The 13,866-nt window shown below is 47.1% G+C and overlaps 1 protein-coding gene and 1 long non-coding RNA gene across 8 annotated transcripts in view; one reads left to right on the top strand and one right to left on the bottom strand.

The window, feature by feature from the left end:
* The window catches only part of LOC128885040 (tyrosine-protein kinase Btk29A), a 148,913-nt gene that overhangs the window by 42,450 nt on the left and 92,597 nt on the right, over positions 1-13,866 (bottom strand). The window lies entirely within an intron of this gene.
* Positions 1-13,866, top strand: part of LOC128885057 (uncharacterized) — a 106,282-nt gene that overhangs the window by 42,733 nt on the left and 49,683 nt on the right. The window lies entirely within an intron of this gene.

Genomic DNA, 13,866 nt, shown 5'->3' with positions numbered 1-13,866 from the left:
GAACAACGTTCCAGAAAGAGAGAGGGGAGTACACTCGCGAAAGAGGGCGCGGCGCGCACTGTTGTTAAGACGCGAAACCCGAGAAAACGGACATTCGAGGGCGAATGAATGTCAATTCAGGATAGCCGAGTGTTAATATTGATATCGCCATGTAACCACCCGTGTTCCCCGAAATTTTCGATGTATGCGTCGAAACAGGAACTCTGTAGTTTAATTAGGACTCGGAAACCTTAGAGTGCCCTCCAGTCTTCTCAATAGCAATTAACGTGTCGCTAACTCACGAGTACTTGGAGCGGACTCGATGCACGAAACCTAATCATTGTTTGGTATTTATCGTGACGCAAAGTAACGACTGAACTCTTGAATTCTCGCGCATTTGGAAAAATGTATTTCTCGTTCGAATTATTTTTAATTTCGATGTTCTCTGGCAGTCGAATCGCGATTCGACTGAATTCGGTATGTTTGCACTCGGATCCGTGATATATCGAGCTATTTCTAGACCTAGCTGAACGTTAAAATTTCTATACTCGTCGTTCTTTATTTTGTTAAATAGAAAAACTTGGCGGATTCTGTGGGAGCCTTAACGGGGCCTTAATTGGTTTCAACGTAATTAGACGAGCGAAGAGCCTGGAAAAGATACCCGCGAAAACGATGTTTCCTTTTTAAGAGGGAACGTTGAAAAGCTCGACGAATATCACGAACTACGGAATTTCGCGTTAATTAGGCATTACCTATAAGGGAAGCGACGCGATTTTATTCGATTTTCGTAATCGACGTTTCCTCTGATTGCTGAAACCATTTTTCTTTTTTTTTTCTTTTTTTAATTACAGTAAACGCACCTTTCGTAACAATTCATGTCTGTAATTTAACAGGCGGATTCGAGCTATTCGAAGGACTTGAGTTTTTCGAAAAATCGAGCGTCGATCGCATTCGGATTGAAGTATTAAAGCGCGATCGATCCGAGCGTAGCTGTCGTCGACCCATAATAAGGTACCAGGTTTCTGGCTGCGCGTCGGTCAAACGGTACGTCGAGTCAAGTTTCCCGCAAGCGTTGCCTCTAAAGGTGAGTTTACACTTTGCCAGTCGGAGCCAATCAGCCTCATCAGGGATTTGGGACGTCGGCACGGCATCGCTGGCCGCTGTTACGAACTCGTGTAACAATCACTTTGACGTAGTCGCCGCGAGGGTACACAAATTTACGAAAATTGCGCGCCAGCTTCGTTACCACGACCACGCGTAACCCAGTTCTTTTCGTTTGCTTTCGAAGAATCTAACAGAACGAACATCGATCGCGAGATGAAATTAGTTGAAATCGTTCTCGGAGTTCCGTACGTAGAACGTAGCGTAAAGCTTTAACCTGCGGCGCCAAATTGGTCCGAAACTTGAATTTCAATTAATAATAATAATTAAAATAATTTCATCGTCGAAGAACGATCGGTACCTCTGAAGTTATGAAGTGGCGGAAATATTTATCGTGTCTCTCGAATATTTAACGTGCCACCGTTCGTATCTCGGTTAATATTGATATTGGGAAAATATTATTGCGCGATTGTCAAGTATAAGTATATACATAGGTCGATATCTAGGTCAGCGCAAATGAATATTGATCGTGTATCAATCGTACAGCTAGAGGAACCGTAGACATCAAATGGATGCGTAGGCAATGCAATAAAATAGTAATGCAATAAATATCACCAATGTCGTATCTCCGCTCGACGTGGAAATCGACGAAACAGTTTACGTTTTAAACAGAAATTTATATCGCGTTTCGAGCATTTTATTTTAAGAATACCTTCGCGTTTCGGTTAATGTGTGTGTGTGTGTGTTTTTTTTGCAGCGTTTCCTCTCGTCGCGGAAAGGTCGGTCAACGTGCCGTTTCATTTTGTCTTATATTTTTCACTGGCATTTCCGCAGTTGGTCCTCTTTTCTTCCCCTCTTCAACTTTTCTCTCCATAGAAAGTAAATTAGGTCGTTCTCTCCTTTTTCACTATTTCCTTTTTTCTCTTAACGCAGGCAGCCGGTAATTTCTGTTTTGAATTCTAAAAGACAGTATCGATCCTCGTCGCTCGCGACAAATAATATCTCCTCTGCGAGAAATTATTACATCGAACGAAATGAAACGGTCCGCGTGATTCGTTCTAAAATCTTCGAACATTTAACGTCGACGGTCTCTTGAATTTTTCCGGCTCGCCCCTTTGTCGCGAGCGACTGTTTAATTCGTCGATTAAATTCCGCGACTCGATGGCTGTCAAGGTAACGTTACTTCCTGGCGTCCCGACCAGTCGATCTCGCTGTTTCGCAGAAGAAAAACCGAACGCGTGAATGTCGTCGACGAGTACTTGGCGATAATCCGTTGCTCGATCTCGTCGCTGCTTCGATAACGTCACTCGATATTCTCCGTCGAAATTTAAGAGTCTGGAGCAACGCGTCCGCAGGATCTTATACCGCCGCGCGGTTAGCGAACGGTGCAACGAATCAGGTTTCCACGTGCAAGAGCAACACCGTGTTCTCGCGGGCGAACAAATCGACGAACAAGAGAAAAAGTTGCACGGCCAACGTCCATTGTTCCGACGTGTTTGTTTCACCCGTCGCAATTCAAATCGAGCAGAAATTTTCTGCGTAAATCGTAGGCGACGACTGGAGCTCTAACCGAAACAACGTCGAAAGAAGAGCCGATTCGTGCACGTAACCGCTTCTCGATAACTTCTCGTCGACTCTCTTTTCAGCGCAGCGAGTCCCAGGCCAAGATTCGTGCCGTCCAAGCAATTTTTATTAAACGACAGGGGGCGGTGTGGGTGGAAGAGTACATTGTTTGTCACGAAGCGTGCCACTTAGCCACCTATCGAGGTAAAGTAGCGTTAACCCTGGCTACGTCCCTCGTACCATAATCGCTGACTACCACCGGCTGAAAAGAGAACAGATATTCTATAGCAACGTTTCCGCTCCTAACAAAATCGCGAAACGTTTCGAACACTTACTTCGTTTCGAATGCTACAGAAGTCTCTGGGACGATAGAAGCGAGCGGTTGTCGTTCCCGAAGCTTCTCTCGTCGATCAACGAGCTTCTTTCGTTGACCGTCCCGTAGCCGTGGGAAAACGAAATTCGTCCAGCGACCGAAGTTGCGGTTAATTGGACGTTGATGAGGGTGGCAGAGATAGGTGATGATCGTCCCAAAGTGCCGAGTTCGCGAACACTCAGGCTCGCGAAGACGTCGCCGGCCATTTTCCCAAACCGGGGTGGACTTTCCAACGTGATTCCATGTAACCTTTTCGTTCGCTCGTTAACCCTCCGAGGACGTATACATCTATTCTCGAATATCAGATTCCGAGAAATTCGGAACCTTATAGAGAACGACGAAACGAAACCTTTTTTTTTTTGGAATTTATTCATCGGACATTTAGTCTGAAAAATACAAATTAAAAATTTGGAAGTCCTTTCTTCCGAAATTCGATTACATCTGCAAACGACGACCAATCAATGTTGGCTAGATAACTTTGTCGCGCGCGGTTGAAGGGTCAAGTATTTCCTTCGCCTCGAAACTAAATCGGAACGTGCCCCGATCAGTAATTCCGGAGAAATTGCCATTCGCGTGGCGAATCTTTGCCTTTGAGCCGAAAATAGGATCGCGAACCGAGGGGGCCTCGGCTTCTTTGTTTTCCCTGCGGAGAGGCTTTTATCTCTCGTTCTCGCTTATCGACACAATTCCTGAATATTTCCTTTGGAAATGGTCCGGTCTCGCGCGGCCCGGATGTACACGTTGCGTCGCGAGTTTCCATAAAATTCATGAGAGCGACGCGACCACTTTGATCCTGGATTATACTTTCGAACAGAACGGACGTCGTATTCCTTATGGTCCTTGTTGCGTACGGAGATGGCGACAGCGACCGGGATCGAGTTCTGATCGCTCGCTGCCTGTGTTCCTTTACTTTAATTCGATTTCATTCGCTCTTAAAGCTGTATGGCTACCTAAGAAAATTCGAAACGCGCGTATCTTTGCGAACGTTCGTCTGTTTCAAGAGGCATAGTTCGAGGAAGCTCGAGTAACTTTTGGATTAGAGAAAATTACGATAAGCTCAGTCGACGTTCCGGAAGGAATTTTTTAACGAAACAACTTCCAAAAATGTCAGCGAGACAATTTATTTTTGAAACCGAACCTTGGATATATGAACTGTCCATGTAAAAAAGTTTCCTCTTGTCGTTCCCTACGAGGAGGACATTTCGAATTTCGCGTTACATCTCCACATAATTGGATCGTAATTTTGATCCCGTGGAAGCGGAGGTTCGCCCAACTCGTGTTGAACTCGTTTCGGTGACACGCAGTGCCCGAACTAATTTGACCGTGTAATCTGCTCGTCCTCCTACGTGTCCGCGTCCGTGTCTACTACGTATCTCTTCCGCCTGCTTCCCACGGAAAAGCGTTTCCACGAGACGGACAAAAGGACATTGATTTTGGATCAGGGGATTCGTCCCCGTAAGCTTTTCCAGATTTCGCAGGACACGGCAGAAAAAAGCAACAAAAGAATCCCTTTCTCTCTCTCTCTCTCTCTATGTATTTCTCTCTGTAACTCTCTCCGTTCGTCAGTCAATCGGCTCTTTGTTCGCGCCGCTCTTTGCATTCTAGCTCGCACAGAATGGAGCACGGTATCGTGCTTTTTACCCCGTGCACTTCGTATTTTTTCGGTCGAACCGTCGCTTCCCTCTACGCCAGCCTCCCTTGGCGTTCTTGTTCGAAAGAACTGAGACGCGAAGCCCGGCTGTAATCGACTGAAAAATACATCCCCGTGTCCGCGTCGATGCACGCCAGTTTTTCATGCGACGAACCTGCACGGCGATTCGTCGGGAGACCGGATAAGTGCGAGACAGTGTCATTACGATCCTAACCGATTGATACGCTTCTGCAGATTGCTTTTTTTCCACGGACCTCTTTCTCTGTCACTCACTCTCTCTCTCTCTCTCCTTCTCTACGTTCGACTCAAACGTAAACACCAGGTTTTGTTGTTCGACTACGTTCGAGTCAAATGTAAACACAGAATCGAAACCTCGACGATAAAGGCAATGTTTGGATCCCGATTCTTTTGCGTTTATCCAGTGTTTACGGTACCCGGTTCGAAACTGAGTGTTTTTATAATCTCTAAGATTTGACACAGGGTTCTTATCGATAATATTATAACGACTAATATTAGAACGAGGTCAAATTTGTTCAGTAATAGGGAAGCTACACTGTCCCTCGTGTATGATATATCTTGCACCGACAAAATCGAGATTCCTCATCGAAACGAGGAAGGGGTCGCTGCTCGGCGGCCTTGAACGGCCAATTAATTACTCCCCGACCGTAATTGGGAACATACGTAGAGGAATAGGAAGCGACGGACTGTTGTCTTGCGGTTAGAGTCGGCGGTGCGGCCCACGTCGGGATTAGGAAGATAGAATCTATCGGTTTAATCGATCGGAGGGTGGCTTATTGTTAGTTGGCCACAGCACGTCCGATCCGATCGACGCTCGGTGTATCGCACGATCGCTCGGGTTTTTCTCTCTAAATTATTAATTCGAACTTGGCCGCGATATGGACGCTGATTAAACTCCAAACTAATTAAGATCCCGTTGCACAAACGAATTATTCCGCTCGGATGGGTCTATCGCGTTCGGCCAAACTGCATCGAATAATGATAATCGACGATCGTCGAGTAGTTTTTTTTTTATCGCGTTTAACACACCCAAACTCACTTGGAACTAATCGGCCAGGCGAGTTTTCTCGATGCCTTCGTAATTTCATTCGGCCCGTATGCCCTCGCTTCCATATCGCGTTACGACGTGGCTCGATTCGAACTTGGCCGTCGCGTTTCTCCTAGAAAATCGAACGCGGAGAAATCGAACGCCTGGCGGTATTTTCGGGCCGATGATAAGTCGTTCGATGTCTCTCGTGTTTTCCTCTTCGCACACTTGGCGGCATCGAGGGAGCAAAATCGAGATCCGCGAAATCACGGTCGAATACGGAAACAAATATTCCTCTATTCGTATTCCCGTCGCGTGAACGGCTCGAGTTACAGTTCTTCGGAAGCGCCACGCACTCGTGTACGTAGCAAGCCGATGAAAAGAAATCGAAAAACGAAGCGTTCCGCGTCGATATATATATATATATCGAGGCGGCAATTCTCCTCGTCGTTCGTGCTTGGAAAGCTCGAGAAGATCATTGAATTTTGAAGCGCGGGCCACTTGGACGGCGGCGCCGATGGGATTCGATTTCGAGAGAGGAAACGACGATGAAACGAGGGAAGCACGAGAGACCTATCGCGATGGCACGTTCGCGCTGTTCCTCGAAAGACTCTTTTTGCCCGCGAAACCCTTTCAGTTTGATTAAGCACCCGGTGCTTATCGTCGCGACTGTGGCCTGTAGCTTCTGGCCTCGGGGCGATAAGGAATTTACGACAAACGAATCGAACGATAAAGGAAGGGAATTGTTAATATTACGCGGGGCTAAGTGGAATGAAACGATAAAATTTCATGGATTACTCTCTCAGACATGTTCGAGATAGGACGAAGACGAAATTTTTGAGAAATTTTTGATTTTTGCGTTATGATTGTTATTCGCGCTACTCGTGAGAAATGAATTGTGTTCCAAAAATGTTGGAGTTCCTTGAAAGGGGCGATTCGGGGGGTGATTTGAAACAACTTTTTCCTTAGCGAAAATGTTGTCCGAGGGTTCGTTAAGGAGATATTAAAACAGAAAACCTCCACCAATCAGAACGCGGCCTAGCACGTAGCCTACGCCTACCGCGGGCGTTCCACCGACATACTCACGCTCTGATTGGTCAGGGTTTTCTGTTTAATATCTCCTTAACGTACCGAAGACGGATGCCGTTTTCCGGCTGAAATTACTCGAGAATATTCTCGCCAGGTAGCGCTTCGATTAAATTAGAAATAGTAATTCTCTGGGTACCTAGAGGAAAATAACGATCAGTTTTCAAAGAAACGAATAAATATGATACGCGTGCCTCGATTGGAGGTAAATGTTTTTAGGCGTCACCAAAGCTGACGAAACTTGAAATAACATGAGGTTGGCAATTCGAAAGACACGTATTTTTTTAAGAGTATTTTTTTCATTAGAAACACAAATACAGGGTGTCCCAAAAATGTTGTAACACCTTGAAAGGGATGGTTCGGGGGGTGATTTGAAACAACTTTTTCCTTAGCGAAAATGCTGTCCGAGGCTTCGTTGAGGAGATATTAACGGAAAACACTGACCAATCAGAGCGCGAGTATGCCGGTGGAGCGACCGCGGTAGCGTATGAGCGCAGCCGCCTAGCGCGTAGCCTACGCTCCACCGGCATATGAGCGCTCTGATTGGTCGTGGTTTTCCGTTAATATCTCCTCAACGAAGCCTCGGACAACATTTTCGCTAAGGAAAAAGTTGTTTCAAATCACCTCCCGAATCACTCCTTTCAAGGACTTCCAACATTTTTGGAACACCCATACACGCCCTTTGGGTATACTTGCCCTCGGGGGCTGTAGCTATGGTCGATCGTAGCTATGGTCGATTGTAGCTACAGTACGGGCTTGGCGATCCCGCGGTACCCTAGCTATAGAGACGTATAAAGAAGTTCGACGCAAGAAGTTGCGAAATAACGTAAAGCATGATCGTAGTAGAAATAGGTGGAAATGAAACGCCAGTAAGTGAAGTCAGCAAATGAATTCGCTGGAGAAAATGTTCAAGTACCTTGCTTCCTTTATTTTTCCACGTAAGGTATTTGCCCACTTTTACTTTGTATCTCATAATTTTATTCGGGCCGAGATAGCACGTCGAACGCAGAGGAATGTACGAAACGTTCGCTGGAAACGACCGCCTCGAAAAACCAATAACGCATTCGCGCCCACGCCAAAATTCTTCTCGGGCTTTTATCGCGGACTCGGAAACGCTGGAAAGTGCGAAGAATCAATAAGCGATACGAGAAGCGCTTTAAAGTACAGCGCGAACTTGGACGTGTTTCGATAAGTTGCAAGGGCCGAAGTGAAGTGATCTGCGAGTTTCGAGCCCGAGATTTGCCTTATCGTTTGTTTCGAAGTACTGAATTTCTCGACGGCGGAGGGTTCCGTGGGATGCTTCCTTGAATTACGACGATCGTCGCTTCGACGTCGAGATAGAAGAAATCCTCGTCGAGATTTTTGTACTTCGGCGAAGCTGAAAGGTGGAGGCGGTTTCCAATCGGAAAAGTCTCTCGCGCCTAAAGGTTCGTTATTTCCGAGAAGCGACCGTGCAAGTTCTCTCGGTGCTCGGTTACACCTGTACCGCGTTCGATCCGACGCCTCTTCTCCTCTCGTTCCACTCGACGAAACGCGGAATTCGTTTTCATCGGGATCGGTCGAAACACCCTCCGAGAGAGGCGGGTCCCGCGAGAATAAGCGAAATCCTGGTTCGTTGTTCGCGAATTAGAGAGGACGCGGTGACCCTGAAGAACGGTTTTGGAGCGCATCGTTATCAGGATCCGTGCAGGAACGTAAGCTGGCGCAGGCGCGTGTCTCGTCGTCATCGACGCACCCTCCTCCCTTAGCGGCACACAAATAGCTCATTATGATCCAGAGCGTGGCACTCGGACCCGTTGTGCGCGCAACGTAATTGGGGTTAATGATCGTGTGTACCCTCGTGCTCGCACTTGTAACGCGAAGCAGCACTCCACAGCTTGGCCCAGGACCAGCCGTTCCACTCTCCGCCCATTAGCAAGTGTAATGCCAGTCGTGGCAACACCTTGCGCTCTCTCTCTCTCTCTCTCTCTCTCTCTCTCTCTCTCTCTCTCTCTCCTCTCTCTCGCTCCACCCGCGTCTCGCCCTCGCCTTTTTCGACTCCTCGTTTCTTGCCCCCTACCGGGTGTCAATAATTCAATCCGCGGGATTATTCGCCGGTGGCTGCTCCATCTTCGCGCGATGGAATATCAAGCGAGTCCTGCACCCAACTTGGAGGATCGACCGATGCATCTTCCTCGGCGATAAATAACTCACGGCTTAACACGCAGTCGCGCCGCCACCGAGTGATTCGCGTCCCCTGTTCTCAACGGAGATGTATCAGTCGATGGGAAGTTCAAGGGACTTGTCACGAAACGAAAAAGAAGGATGACGGTGCGAGATTCGCGTCCCGTCCCCGATGACAGGTCCGTCGTAACGGACGAGAAACAGACTTCTAAATAGACTCGAAACAGTCTCTCCGATCGACAAAGGTGCCAGGTCTGCGTTCAGTTCCACCCCATCTAACGTTTCCGTTTCGCTTAATTTCATTTCACAACGATTTATTAAGCAAAGAACCACCTCTCGATTCCACGGGCTCTCTTTTTCGCAGCACTTGATTCGAATTCGATACGGCGCTCGTAGATTTCGTACCCGAGTCGGATCGAACGTCGTTAGCTCCTCGGTACATTAGCTCCTCGAAAAGAACGTCAAAGAAAGGTCCGATAACGAGGCGCATTCGCGATTAGATTGCCACAGTTTGATAATCACCGAATATCGGTTTTCCGAGTGTAAAGCCGACGCGAATGAATTTATGGGCAGCGCCGCGAGAATAATAAATAGTATTCGATTTATCGATAATGCAGCCAACGGCGCATGGAAATTCCATCCGACGTTTTCCTTCAAACATTTCAGCGAAAAATTCGTGTCCTCTCGGCTATATTCGCTCTTCGGTTATATTCACCTCTAATCGAGGAATAATTTGTCGTTAAGGTAATAATTTTAATGACTGCGTTCGCACAATAGGCGTCCATTAGTTTTAAGTAATTGGCTGCCGATTATCCATCGTCCAAGGGAAAATAATTGAGAAGATATGTTTTTTGTTGTTACCTCGTTGCCGCTTCGTAGTTGCAATCTCGAGCCAAACGCATCGCATTCGGCAGAAAGAAACGCGACGATCGGCGACTACTAATTAGCAGCAATTAACGACGGTACGAGACCGAGGTACGCGATTGTTTCGGTAATCAGGCATCGATCGTTGCTCGCTTCGAGATGATCGAGCACCGAAAATTGGTCTCGTCACATTTTTGTCGCGCCGTTGTTCTCTACCTCGTCGTGCTCGAGTAAAGGCAACAGCGTTATTAGCTTCGACGAGTATTAATTTCGACGAGTTGAAATTAATAACAATGGGAAGTATCGGTTCGCAGTTATCGAATAATTAATAGACACTAATTGGCGTTCAGAGCGTCGGAGGAGTAGGTTCAGCTTCGCTCGAAATTTTTACCAAGAGAGGGATATAGGGCTTCCCTAGCAGGCCCGTGCCTTGGACGCCGAAAAGCTTGGAGGTTGGTCGGAAATGGTTTATATACACGGTGTCCCGGCATCGGTGGTACAACCGAGGTGGGCGTGATTCTACATAAAAAAAAAACAAATCGAAAATAAAGAATAAAATTTGTTCACTCGAGGTTTCGTTCTCGAGAAAATCGGTTTTGAATATTAAGCGAGTACGAGTACACTTGACTATCGCCTAGATAGATGGATCTCGATACAGACTTTAAATTAAATGAGTAATACAGCACATCATCTTGATACTAATGATACGAGTACTACTTATAAGTGTCATGTATATCAGTACTTCTTACAAGTGTCATATGTATAAACATACACGTGACTATGGTTTACATGGATGGATACCGATACAAGTCATACGTATGTTTATACATATGACACTTGTAAGAAGTACTCATATACAAGACGGAGATCGATTAGAGGTGAATATAACCAAAGAGTGAATATAACCGAGAGGACACGAATTTTTCGCTGAAATGTTTGAAGGAAAACGTCGGATTAATACTTATAAGTAGTACTCGTATCATTAGTATCAAGATGATGTGCTGTATTACTCATTTAATTTAAAGTCTGTATCGAGATCCATCTATCTAGGCGATAGTCAAGTGTACCCGTACTCGCTTAATATTCGAAATCGATTTTCTCGAGAACGAAACCTCGAACGAACAAATTTTATTCCTTATTTTCGATTTGTTTTTTTTTTATGTAGAATCACCTTCTTCTCGGTTGTACCACCGATGCTGTTAGGCGGGACCAAGGGCTTGTGAGAAACGCGCAATGTCCGTCCCTCTGGTGTCGAGGGCAGATGGTGCCTCCACAATTTCGACCTTCTATTTCGTTTTCGTTCTCAAACAGTTTCTATCGCATTAAAGCAGATTGCGAGCAGGTGATTAAAATGGCATTTCGGTGTACTCGATTTCCAGGGAACAATCGGCGCAGTCGTGATCGAAAGCATAAACAATGAGGGCGGGCCTGTTCAGCGGTGTAGCGAAACTCGAACGTGCAGGTCCGCCGGTGAAATATCGGGGCAAAGCGGTCGCATTCCACGGGCCGGAGCTCATTTTCCAGCCGCGTGTCGATAATTCTATCTTCGAAGCGGCTCCTCGGTCGCCTCTTATCGTGCTTTCCCGCGGTCGGCGTCGCGACGCTCCTCCGTAATTGAATATCGATTCGCCGTGGTTTCGACGGCGGATTTCGCCCGAGCGATACGATAAATTGTTTGCTAATGATCGCGCGAACTTGCCAACATTTTTGCTATTTCAGCATCGCGGAACAGACTCCGACCGACTTTTTCGTTTTTTAACACGTTCGCTGCCAGATCGATACTCTCAAAAATGTCTACGGCACGATTGTACTTGAATTCTCAATTTCGACGGTAACCTCGGCAAATTCGCGAATCCGTTCGGATTTATTTCCACGATCGCCTCGCTTTTGGAATTAACTTCTTTCGGTCCCGTCGCCCGTTTCTGGGCTGACCCGGCAATGAACGCGTTAGCCGAGCTTCAGGATCGTTTCGAACTGCGATCGTACGGACCACGATTCTGGTTGGCCTTTATGTTTGCCGAACATTAGGTCGCAGCTCGTGGACCGGGTCGGCTGACTCGTTTGTTCGTTCGGTTCGTGTGTACGGCGAAGTTTCCAGGCTTAGGAATTTACGATTAGGCTCGTCGAATCGAATTTCGTCCCATCGAAACGCTATAACTGCGCGCGACGGTCTAATCGATAGTTCTTGTTTGGATTTAACGTGCTCCCCTGTTTAGCTGCTGGTTTATTTATCCGCCCGCGGCTCGGCCCACTTTCCAGCCACGTTTGCGGCCGAATCGACGCTCGTTAATCTTCGCCCGGTGTTTTTAACGTTGCTGCTTTCTCGTTCGACTCCTTTTCGACGAGACACAATAGGCGACGTCGGACCGGATTTCGGTCGACGAGGAAAACTCGAAAATTCATAGTTTAAACTCGCTGGAAACGTGGTTCGCTGAAAACCCTCGCGAACCTCATTGATATCGCGATAACTGGAACCGTCTGTTTTTCTTTCGTCTTTCGCGCGATACGGATTACGCGTTCTGGTAGGGCAATCAGGATAAAAGGGGAGAAAGCGAGCCTCGAATAATTCTCTTTCGAGTTCGATTGAAATTATTGTACTGGTCTCTAGAAATAATCAGCTTATATAACGAGAAACGATAGACGCAGGGTGAAGCCAGGCTAGATGGCAAGGATCGAAACAAGAAAAACCATAGGTTTTTATAATAGTTTCTTAACCCTTTAACTCATAATAACGCGTGAACGAGTGATTCGACCACCCCACCTCGTGTACTCGAAATTCGAAATGAGAGAAGATCCGAGTAAAATTTTCGCAAACGGTACCCAACAGCGGCGGAAACGGAATAACGCATCGTCTACGTTCAATTAAATTCGCTGACTGTTTCTTCCTTCCTCGACGAACCGGTGAATTCTACGCCCCGTAGGATACGAATTGCGGGAATAGTCCGCGGAGTTTTCAGTAAATGGTTCTCGAGGACGATGCCAGCGAGTCCCGTGTTCCAACGGTTGCATACTTAGTCGCTGAACAGCAAAATTCAAACATCACCGAAGCAAACACTCGCGGTTGATTACTTTGATAACGACGAGAACGAGGGAACCGAACACGCGCGCGCGTGTCTCTCGAAAATCGCGGAATGGAACTCCTGATTCGATCGCTTGCAAAGAATCCGCCGAAACGCGAGGGCTTCGTTTCTCATCGACGTATTTCTTCTCTCTGAATTTAAAGCCTCGACGAAAATGCCGCAAGAATCCTCCGACTACTTGGAAAAGAAAAGACATTCGAGGGTCGTTGAATTCTTCGAAGCCGAATATATGTAAATGGTCCGACTTCCTACGAGATTCCCCGCTTAGCGGCCATTTCCTACCCTAACCTCGCGTCTTAACGACGTCACCGTCGCGATTCCGTCGTATTGGCAGCGCGGATCGATCCACGCAGCTCCGTCGGAGGATTTTGGAGATCGTCCAAAACTTCCGGGGAGTTGGTAGAATTTTAATTACGCCCCAGGAACAGCAGTGGCCCGAAACGACAACAAAAAGGGGCCGGGTGTTCGGTGTACACACGGCTTGCCCTTTTTCTCGCCGCTCCTTCTCTTTTCGCGAGCTGGAACACGGGAGGCATTCTCTCGTTCCGGCGAATAGGACGTCCGCGTCGAGCTGGAGGGATTTTTCCTTTTTCCAGCTGTTTTTACGTTCGTGCGCCGCGGATCCGTGAATTAGCCCGATTTATTCTAATCGGGACGCCTTTAATTGCCGCGTCCTCTCCACGGTAAAATCCGCGGGAAGCCAAGCTCTGGTTTCGCGCGAGCCAGTCGGCATGCAAATCCTCCCTCGTTTGGAAACAGGTTCGAACGCTTACGCGGCGAGTCGATCGCCTTTGCGATCGTTAATCCGATTTAGTTCGATCCGTTTTCAACGCTGTTAACTCGCGCGGAGTTCGTCGAGCCGATTATGGGGCAAATGTTAACTCGGATACGATCAATCCTCGAGTTACACGGTCAATTCGTTCCGGACTTGGAATGGAGCAAGTCGAATCGCGCGCGTAAG

This window comes from Hylaeus volcanicus, chromosome 2, assembly GCF_026283585.1.
Source record: "Hylaeus volcanicus isolate JK05 chromosome 2, UHH_iyHylVolc1.0_haploid, whole genome shotgun sequence".
Taxonomy (NCBI): Eukaryota; Metazoa; Arthropoda; class Insecta; order Hymenoptera; family Colletidae; genus Hylaeus; species Hylaeus volcanicus.
The sequence above is the reverse complement of the archived record's forward strand: the minus strand, read 5'-3'. Positions and strand labels throughout refer to the sequence as shown.